This window comes from Tiliqua scincoides, chromosome 3 (assembly GCF_035046505.1).
Source record: "Tiliqua scincoides isolate rTilSci1 chromosome 3, rTilSci1.hap2, whole genome shotgun sequence".
Taxonomy (NCBI): Eukaryota; Metazoa; Chordata; class Lepidosauria; order Squamata; family Scincidae; genus Tiliqua; species Tiliqua scincoides.
The window spans coordinates 214,069,479-214,080,493 of record NC_089823.1 but is presented as its reverse complement, the minus strand read 5'-3'; positions in this window follow the sequence as shown (position 1 = coordinate 214,080,493).

Here is an 11,015-nt window from a genome sequence, read left to right as displayed (position 1 = left end):
TAGGTGGGGGCGTGGGGGAGATGGGAAGGAGGTGTTCAGGGTGGGGGGAGGTGGAGATAGGGCAGGGGAGGGCAGGGAGGAGGTGTGTCAGGGAAGGAGTGTGGCAGGAGGGAGGTGGGACTAGTGGAGCTTCACTCCACCAGATCCTGAGTCTCCATGTTGGGCCACTGGCCTGACACAGAGGCTCTTGATTCAACGCCAACCCTTGGGTCACCATAGAATCAAGTAGCCCCATTGTGGGGCTACTTGTCTTACCTGGGGGAAGGGGACAAAGATCCCCTTCTCCCGAAGAGCCACTGGTGCTGCCTGTTTAGTGTGCAGGATGCAGGGGAAACCGTTTTTGGCACCACTGCTGCCTGGGCGCTGGGCAGCTCAGAACTGGGCTGTTAGTATATATGGGGCTCTATGCCACACTGAAATGAATGGAGATACACTACTGGTTCTCCATGTGCACGCTGAAATTCTGACACCCACAAAAAACCCGAGTTGTATGTCTTGAACATGTTTAGCTGCTTTATCCTGAGTCAGTCATGAGTGCTTTTAGGCACTCCTTGCAATTTTGGTGGGCCCCTCTCTCCTCCTTTAATAGTGGATGGGGTGGACAGAGGTTTCTATTTTTCTCCCACATCCATTGCCACACCTGCTGATAAGATAAAGTGAAAAGGGGCCACCAGCCAGCTTACCAGCTAGGCCCAATGCTCCCTGGGAGTGTACTGGCCCATCAGTGATGGGCCAGGTTCCCATGGTGGGCCAGGTTCCCTTGGCCATGTGCCAAGACGAAGAGATAAAGCCAGCCAGTTCTGGTTTGTGGTCCACTATAAGAAATGTCCATATAAAAACTGGAACTTCCTGCTCTGCCTGGAGAACACACCGTCTTCAAGGCCAGGAATAGAATCTACAAGTCCTCAGTTCCTGTTTTCCCCAGCAACCCATAGTCTATAATTTATGTGTCACAATTTTCAGAAGCAACAGTGAAGGGTTGCTCCTAGCTTAGCTCAAGCAAAGCTCCCAGTTATTCTCTCACTCCAGGTTTAGACTGGTTTCACTCAATTTAACCTCACTGGGGTTTCCATTGTTTTACACTGGAGTGGGAGGTAAAATCAGCCCCAACAGGAGGCTTGTCAGGGAACCAAGTAGAGTGTGTTCAGAAAGGGCCTAAAGAAGGAGAAGAAAGGATCTGAAAAGAAAATGTTTCCCTCAAACAGAAACAGCTGATCTTTTCTTGCAATGAGCTTCTTAATAACAAGCTGCCTAAACCATTTCTTTGAATGTTCCTTGGACCAAGAGGAACTTCTACCTCGTGAGTAAAACAGCCAAGATCTACTCCCTGTAACTCACTCCTTTTCTAAGGAACAAAAGGTTTGGACTGAATCCATTTTCGATCCAACTTTACATGAGCCTTTGCACAGCAAATTCAGTGGGAAGAAAGATCAGTAGAGCCAGAAAAAAAAACTTATACAGTACAAAGAAGAATTCATAAAGGATTACAAACAGAAATACCAAATGGAATAGAGGCACCAAAGGAAATATTCCCCTTTGGTCCCTGATTTTAGAGGACAAAACATTTCAGATGTTGTTTTGATGAGCCTGTATTCAACAAATATAGCTTTTCTCAGAAGCAGTTGCAATTGTGAGTGTTGCTTTCTGTGTTGCATTTCTGCCCATCACAAAGCTCTTAAGCTCCATCACCTCATCTATGAAGATACCATCAATGCCTTTCCTTTGAAAGGCATTGTTTGCTTTCTAGCAACAAATTAAAACATGGTTTTTTTCATTTTGCTTTTGATGGTGGCCAGTGTTAAAACTAGGTTGCCTTTGACAGTCAGCCTCTGTTTAGCTGGTTGTATTTTTAAATTGTGTTTTTATTATGCTGTTAGCTGCCTTGGCTCATTCACTAGACAGGCAGGGTATACATTTTTTAAAAATAAAATATTGTCCCCATCCACTTATTTTACAGATTGCTTTTAGGGAATCAATCTGGCAAACTCCTTTTGCCATCTTTTCTCCCTTCTTGGACTTCAGCACTCCAGGAACCTTATGAGATTGTACATTCCCTTGTGTCATTTCAGTGTGAGCATGTGGGTCACACCTCTCTTTCTACAACACTGAGAAAAGGGCCAGAAGTGTAGGTCAATCAAGGGCTGGAAGGAACATGCTGGAACTAGGCCATGAGGGACAGGAAAGAGCATGACTTTCTCTTAATGAGTACCTCAGCTTCTTTTGTGTGATTTGACTCCCACTGTGGGAAGGAGATAAAATGATGCAACAACAGACATTCTAACCAAGGGCCCAATACTATCCAACTTTCCAGTGCTGATACAGCCATGCCAATTGGGTGTGCACTGCAACCTGTGGTGGGGGGGGGGGCAGTCACAGATGCCTCCTCAAGGTAAGGGAATGTTTGTTCCCTTACCTTGGGGCTGCATTGCTGCTGCATCAGTGCAAGTTAGATAGGATTGGGCCCTGAGGCTGCTAATAAAGAAAGCTCAGTTTGGTAATTGTAAGGGGCAGGTAATCAACTAAGGGCACAACCCTAACCTACTTTCCAGCACTGGCATAGCTGTGCCAGTGGGCATGTGCTGCATTCTACAGTTGGGTGTCACTCACGGAGGCCTCCTCAAAGTAAGGGAATGTTTGTTCCCTTACCTTGGAGCTGTATTGCCCTTATGTCAGTGCTGGAAAATGGGTTAGGATTGCAGCCTAAGGGCCCAATCCTATCCAATTTTCAAGTGCCAGTGCAGCTGGGCCAATGGGTCATGCACTGCATCTTGTGGTGGGGCAGCAGTCACACAGGCCCCCTTAAGGTATGGGAACATTTGTTCCCTTACCTTGGGGCTGCATTGCGGCTGCACCAGTGCTGGAAAATTGGATAGGATTGGGCCCTAAATCTGCATGTGAGAAAAAATAATTCCTCTTTAAAAAAAAAAAAAAAAAAAAGCATGCTATCTATGCATTTAGATCAGTGGTTCCCAAACTTTTAGCACTAGGACCCACTTTTTAAAATGGTACTCTTTCAGAACCCACCTAAGTTTACCAGGCTTTTAAAAAAGGAGAACTAGAAATAAATTATTTATTTATAAGTAATAATGACCAGAAGAAAGACCCTCAAAAATCTCTCTCTTAATTTATACATGGCAGTAACTCATACCCCGCACATGCCCAATCTCGTCTGATCTTGGAAGCTAAGCAGGGTCAGGCCTAGTTAGTACTTGGATGGGAGACCGCCTGGGAATACCGGGTGCTGTAGGCTTATACCATAGTCTTTTGAGACTGAAGGTTGCCAACCAAATTTATACATGCTTGCAAATTGCAGGAGCTGAGCTCCTTGCAAAACAACTACACTATTTGATTTTTCAATAGCTTCAGGGTTGAGGCAATTAGTTATCTGATCTTTCCACCATCCTTTGGTGACCCACCAAAATCTGTTCATGACCCACCAGTGGGTCCCAACCCATAGCTTGGGAACCTCTGGTTTAGATGATTCATGTTCCCCCTTGTCTCACACATAGGTGCCTGATGTGGCAGCCAAAGATTGTCTCCTGCCTTTGATACTCTGACATGAGCTGATGGCAAGCTCTATCTAAAAAGAGGCATTCTCTCCAGCTTTTGAGTTGGGTTGCCAGGTGAGGCAGCTTCTGCACCTCCTGATTCAGTGTAGCTTCCGCTGCGTAATCTGTTTAATCCCCACATGGAAGGAAGCTAGGACCAGGGCAGGAGAAGCGGCAGCTCACCAATCAACTCAAGTCACACACGCTGGAGAGAATGCCTCTTTTAAGATGGCTTTTGCCACCTGCATTTTTGATAAGTGTTTAAACTGTAAAAGACTTCAACAAAATGTGCTCCTTGATGAATCAGGAGAAACTTTTGAGCTGAATCTTTTTTCAATTAAATCCGATCAATTGCGCAATGTTGTAGTTTTAGTTCTGAACACTCAAGAGGTATTATTATTATTATTATTAACAACACAGTATTTATATAACGCTTTTCAACAAAAACTGTACAAAGTGGCTTACACAGAAGTAAACAGGCAAATAAATGATTCCCTGTCCTGCAAGGCCTAGCAATCTAAAAAGAGGCAAAAGAAACACCAGCCAACAGCCAGTGGAAAAGATGCCATGCTGGAATGAATATGGACAGTTGGTTTACTGCTGCTAAATATAAGGACCACCACTTTATAAGGGGCTGCTTTGCCCAGTTAGCTGGAGTGAGCCTGTCTTCATACAAATATGCAGAAAGTTATGCTCCTGGCACTTTTTACGGCCATCTACTATCCAGTTTCAAAGATGTTTTAAAAAAATCAGAAACAGAGTTACTTGACTTGGTTCCTGAGAGGGATGCCTGTACTTTTAGAAAGTTGAGCAGAAACAGTGAAGAACTTGGCCAGGTGCTACTCTTCGCATAGCAATGTAAGGAAATGCTGCCCATTGTGGAATATATGTAACTCTCAGGATATAACTAAACCACAGACTTAAAATGAGAGTAATAGGGCCCAATTCTAGCCAATTTTCCAGCACTGATGCAGCCGTAATGCAGCCCAAGGTAAGGGAACAAATGTTCCCATACCTTAAGGAGACCTCTGTGACTCCTGCCCCACCACAAGATGCAGTGCATGCCCGACTGGTACAGCTGCAATGGCACTGGAAAATTGGATAGGATTGGGCCCATGGTTATTCCTTATGGTCTGAAGAGATGGACAAGAGATCCCTAATAGTGAAGTCCCATATCCTCAGCAAACATCCATTCCCAGGATTTTTGGGGGACAACCATGACAGTTACACAGATACAAAAACAATGTTACATTGGCAAGGTATAGTACGGATATGCCCTTAAAAATCCAGAATCCCATTAAAGTTTGGATTTAGCAAGAATTAACAAACAGGATAATGTTAATTAGCAGACTGAAGAAAACCTGTGAAATTATCATCATCATGGTGAATCTCAGGCAGGGTTGCTAACTGGTCAGAAAAAAAAATGCCCTGCCCTGCTCCTGTGTATTTAACACATTCAATATGCAAAAATCAGCAGGTGCTTTCATGGCAGGGACCTAAATAATATTTAAAGAGATATTTGGTGGGATCAGCTCAAAAAGTTTACAGCCCTGATCTCACAAGAGCACTATTTTACAGGACTTGGACATAAATGTTCATGGATGTGTTGATGTTAGAGAATCCTGCTCTAACTGGTAGGTTTATTTTTATTCTTGGGCAAACAAGCTTCTTTCCACAGGGACTATTTGACCCGGTAACCCTGGTGAGACAAAATGCCTTTTGCTTATTTTTGCATATGAATTGCTTCTGTACTACCCAATCTCTCTGGAAGAGACCTCATTTGGTCACTCAGTTATTATGGAGGTAAGATGTGAAATGTTCAAAGTTACATTCTCTGGTATATCTTATATCTTCTTGAGACAGCAAGAACTGTCTGTGCCCTGCCTGCACAGTAGCAGGGAAGTAGGAAAATTCAACAAGCAGAACCAGCTTGACCTGATAAAATACCCTGCACTTTTTCTAGGGGCAAAATTCTTGATCTAGCCAGTGTAAAATCATTATCTGGTGTGGGTCACAGCCAATCAGCACCAACATTTTTTATCTATTCCGTAAAAAAAATTGGCCAAGAAATAGGCTGTTGAAAGACTGGGCGCCTGGCAGTAAATCGACTAGATGAAATTGGCTTAACAATTCTCCTTTACATGGATGTCTGTCAGGGAGGATATTGTTAGGTAAGCTAATAAATAAGCATGAATGCATTCATCTACAAAAGGGCAGCTTAACATAGAAATCATAACTGCAAGCTTTGCAGACCAAGAAAGATAACTTTATATTCAAGATGTCTACAACACTGCTACATGTCACAAAAACTCAGTTGATGTGTGATACCAACAAATCACATGGCTACTTTTGCAAATCTTGATTTTGGAGAGGGGGAGAGATAAAACATCCCAAACCACTTGCTGAAACAGTGATGGTGGGATATCATGAGGTTTGCACATAAAGAAAGCAGCTCCTATGTATTTATTTATAGCCCAAATGTCCTCTGGAAATCACCTTGCACAAGATCACTGAACAACCTTCAGCTTTATTCTACTTTTATACATTTATACTTCTTGATGATTCCTTTGTTCCACATATGTCAGGTTTTTAAAAAAACCTAAATACTTATAGATCCAAAATCCTTTCATTTCCCACCCTTCCCTTTGCCAGTTAATAATAGCTTAACTGGAAAGCAAACTAAAGAAGAGGCAAACTAAGCTTTAAGACATACCACAAGTTCCTTTCTTTGGACTTGTGTTGGCATAATTATACAATCTTGATCTTATTCTAAGGCAGTGATTTTCAACTTTTCCATCTCACAGCACACTGACAAGGTGCTAAAATTGCCATCAGTTTTTTGGCAACTGACAAGGTACATCCATTGACAGCAGAGGTTCACATCCCTCAGTGGCCCTACTAACAAATGACCCTCACCCAAACTCTTGCGGCACACCTGCAGACCCTCTATGGCACATCAGTGTGCCATGGTACAGTGGTTGAAAATGGCTGTTCTAAGGTATGTTCAGGCAGATGGTTCTCACCGTTACAGCTTTATCCCTCACTGTCCTGGAAATAATTTTGGTGGTGTCCTACATTTTAGAATTGTAGGTATGGCTTTTTGATGTGTCTCCCCCTCCCAATACTGATAAAGTTATCAGCCTGCTCTTGTGTTCTTAACAGCGGCTGGAATTGCAGATACTGGCATGTGGTGCTTTTCATGGCCTGGAGCTAATTGCTGCAGATAAAACTGCAGCAACAGGAGTCACTTAAAAAGCTGAGGACTCTAATTGCTGAATTGGCACAGATATAGCTGTGAACCTCCTAATAAACATAATGTGTCATACTGGAGGAAAAAAGTGGTGAGGGGAAACCTTAAAACAAGATAATGAAATATCTTGCTTCCTGAATCATGAAACATCTCTAGGCTCTAGTTTCTGCTAAAACTAATCCGTGAATGGATGCTGTGGTGCAATTCACTTTTCATTTTGTTAAGTTGTTGTCAAAATGAGGAAGAAACAACTGCCAGAAAGTGGGATGGTGCAAAACTTCTGTCCAGATCAATTGTAGCTAAGGTTGTATCTCTTTAATAAGTACATGCTGAGGTACTTGAAGCAAGTTCTAATGAAATCAATTGCACTTGTTTTGATGTAATTGTGTTCAGCTTCAGGCTATAAAAGACTGTTCAGATTTCTCTAGTGATAAATCCTGCAGATGTCATTCTGCCAACTCCAGCTTTGCAGACATGTTTGTACGTCTGAATTACTTCTACCTTAGGGCAGTGGGTGTCTCTGTGGGTTCAAAAGTATCAGGAACGTCCTGGGGCAAGCTTATTGTTAACATACAGTGTCAGCACTAGAAAAAATGTTGGGGAGCAAAGAAGTAGTGCATGGGGGGGGGGCATATAAGACCCAAAGAATCTGTCCCACATGTTAGATTTCTGAAATAACTTTCAAATTCATGCTCCCACCCTAAACATAAATGGAGAATTGCATATGCGCGCTTTCTCTCTCTGCTTTTACAAGTGTTAATTGATGGTAATTAAAATCACTTTTAGGAAATGAAAAGCATTTCTCTTTCAAGTTACCACAGGGGTTCAGCAATGTGGGGAGGTGGCAGTGGGCGAGCTTCTTGTATGATTGGTGCATGCACCTCTTGCCTCCCCTTAAGTACTTCCTATGTTAACACAACAGCTTCAGTGTTTGTTCTAACAAAGTACAGTATGTGGGTTGTTTCCCCCACCCCAACCCCTTCTAGCTTTGCATCCCATTCTGCCTGAGGTACTACTTCCCACTGAAATGAAATTCCACATTGCATTAGTGCAGATATCTTACTGGACTTGCTGAAAGTATTTCAGATTGCTTCCAAGTAATTAAGTGGACCTGCTAATTGTGAGCCTAGGCTAACAACTCAGGAGTGCCCAGCTAGACCTCAGTCTAAACTGCACAAATATCTACAATAGTTTTATCTACAATTGTCTGCAAGTGTGTCACTATCAGTGGTAACATTTACAAAGGAAGGCAGTATCTTATACAAAAAGGGTACATTTTAATCTGTGTTCTTTGCCCAGAACATGTGTTTCTAGTCATTGCAGCAAGAGAAGATGGCCTTAATCCAGCCAAACTCTAAGGGCAGAACTAAACATGTGCAAAGCAAACCTATGTATGCTTACTCAGAACTTAGTTGTATTTAGTAGGATTTACTCCCATATGATCATACACAAATTGTAATATAAATGTAGTTCCCTGATTTTTTTTTTCCACCTCAAGGACTCTTTTATTCCCAAGTAAACAGTGGGAGTGGCAGCAAGATGCAGGTAGCTTGTTGTCTTGTGTGCTCCCTGAGGCATCTGGTGGGCCACTGTGATATACAGGAAGCTGGACTACATGGGCCTTTGGCCTGATACAGCAGGGCTGTTCTTATGGTCTTAGAAGTGTTTAGCTGTTTCAGACTAAGTAGGGGTTTGGGGTGTGTGTTAAAAAAACAACCACAAAGGAACCATTTAATCCTCTCCTTCCCAATAGTTTGTCTACCTCTCCATTTGCACTACAGGAATTCCTGGGTCTAATTAAAAAACTGCATTAAATTTGCCTTAAAACATGGTTTAGTATTTGGCAAATGTACAAATGCACATCAAAGAATTCAGCTGACAATGAAAATCTATGACATTAGAAAACCCATACTATGAATAAAAAGTAGCTTACAACCAAGAAGACTGGTACTGTGAAACAGCAGCATTTAGGATTATAACAATATACCTAAATCTTGGGAACATATCTGGAGACAATGACTTGGAGAACACTACACCTAGTGTTTGTTCTGTAACATTTCCAGTGACTCATGTTATAATACTGAGCTTCTTTTTTAAAAAGTGTACCTTTGCCTCAGGCCATAGTCTTCAAATCACTGACTGCAAAAGTAACTCTACCGATTTCAAGAAAAGTGTTTCAAGTTAAGCGATTTGAAGGCTTGGGCCTTGGAAACTTTATCAATCAAGGGGGAAAATCTGAGTTCAACATGTGAAATGCTATAAAACCAAAGGAGAAAGAGAATCTCCCCTCCCACCTTACAGACATGTTTTGCATCATATTACTATTGGTATATCTTTATCTGCTAATCTCCTACAAATTTGAACAGATTGCATATAGACTTGGAGAGAATTTGACACTAGCAAAACATACAGAGTCCTGGAGTCTCATGCCAAGGCCTTATGAACTGGCCATCCAACTCACTCGTAGGACCACCAAAACTATTAAGGCAGTGCTTCCCAAATTCCTACAAGACAGTTGGGAGCACTTTAAGTGTGTGCAGAAGAAGAAGGCAGCAACATAACCCCAAGGATCATGGGGGGGGGGTCAGTTTACCAGATGGCGTGCTCACTGGGGCTTACTTCTGAGTAGACATGCCTAAGATTGTGCTGTCACTGAAATATTTTCAAATCAGCACCATTGCAGAAAGACTGCATGGTCAAGCAAACAGGTCATGTTATAGATTACCTGCCTTCATTAACTGGGTCCAATAAGAATGGCCCTAGCCAGTCTAGCTTCTGGCAGTCAGCAATGGACGTGACCAACTCAGAGAGCAGAGAGGGATGCCCAGATAATTATAAAACATCCAATCAGAACAGGCAACGATATCACTGAACCTAAGTTTCTTAAGGTCAAGCAAAGTATCCTCAGGTGTGTTCTGATCTGGCTCTTGAAGAGTGAATTTTTGCATGGCCAGTTCCATGTGCCTCACTGGGGATTAATGTGTAATGGTATCTGGAAGTTAAGGCCCTGAGTAAGTACAGAGAGGAACTCATGAGCTAGGATGTGCTAGGGAATTATTTTGCTTTTATGTTTGCCTGTAATTATCTGCTTGTATTTTTGCTAAGCTCGGTAACTGGGCACCACCAATACCCAAGCTATTTTCTAAATCTGCTTGTGCTTTCTTTGTATTATCCACCCTCTGTTCCTTTTCTGGTGTTTTAATAAACTTTTTATGTTTTAACATGCTATTAGATAAGATTTTGGGGAACTGTTCATGTAACTTGGAAAGAACCACGTGGCTTCATTCTCATTGTGAAAGTAGTCTACCAATTTTGGCCCTAGCATAGGACCAGATCAGGGAAGATGGGGGGCATTACCTCCCCCTCCCCACAATTGCCATAATGAAACTGTGACACTTTTATACTTCTCCTTACAAATAAACCTTTGAATTTTGAGAACAGTTGATGAGTGTCTGCTTCCAAGTGCCAGAATATCAGGATACCAGTCTGGTCATCTATAAAGAACAGGACCTTTTTGGGGTAACCCTGGAGTGCTTTCAAGTGGGTTCCTTGTTTAGCTCCCTCACTGAAGTTTTCCCATAGCCTGTGGTAAAGATGCACTTGTTCCATTGTGTTTGGAAAATTTAATATTGCTATTTCAGTCACTGTGAATGTGGTGTTATCTGTATTACTGAGATTTTAAATTGCTTTGATTAGACTGTTTTAGCTGTTTGTTTTCTGGATTATTTCCATATGGCTTTTCAAAGTAGCATGCAAAGGAAAAACAGGGCAGTTAAAAGGAAAATTGTTGGGGAAAATTGAATGAGGGACACTTCTCCAGACCCACTGGCTCAAGAACATGAGGGTTACGTATTCTCCCCCTCAATCTTTTTCTGATTATAGCACTACAAAATGTCATCTTTCAAAACTGTATTTGCGGACAAGTGTTACTTTGAAAACTAAGAGCGGAATCCTACACATGTCTACTCAAAAGTAAGTTCCATTACAGTCAATGGGACTTACTCTCAGAAAGTATGAATAGAATTGGGTTCTGAGGTAATTTTCTGTGTGCAGAGATTTTGTTTACATGGAAGAGCCTTCAAGCATGCAGTTAAGATGTGCAATCTGGGATGATTCAGTGAAGCAAAAGCTACATAATATAAATGTGCTAAGCTTGTAGCTCAGCTATTATAGGGAATGTATGAAGTTCTGGACTGTAGTTCAGCATAGGAATCCTT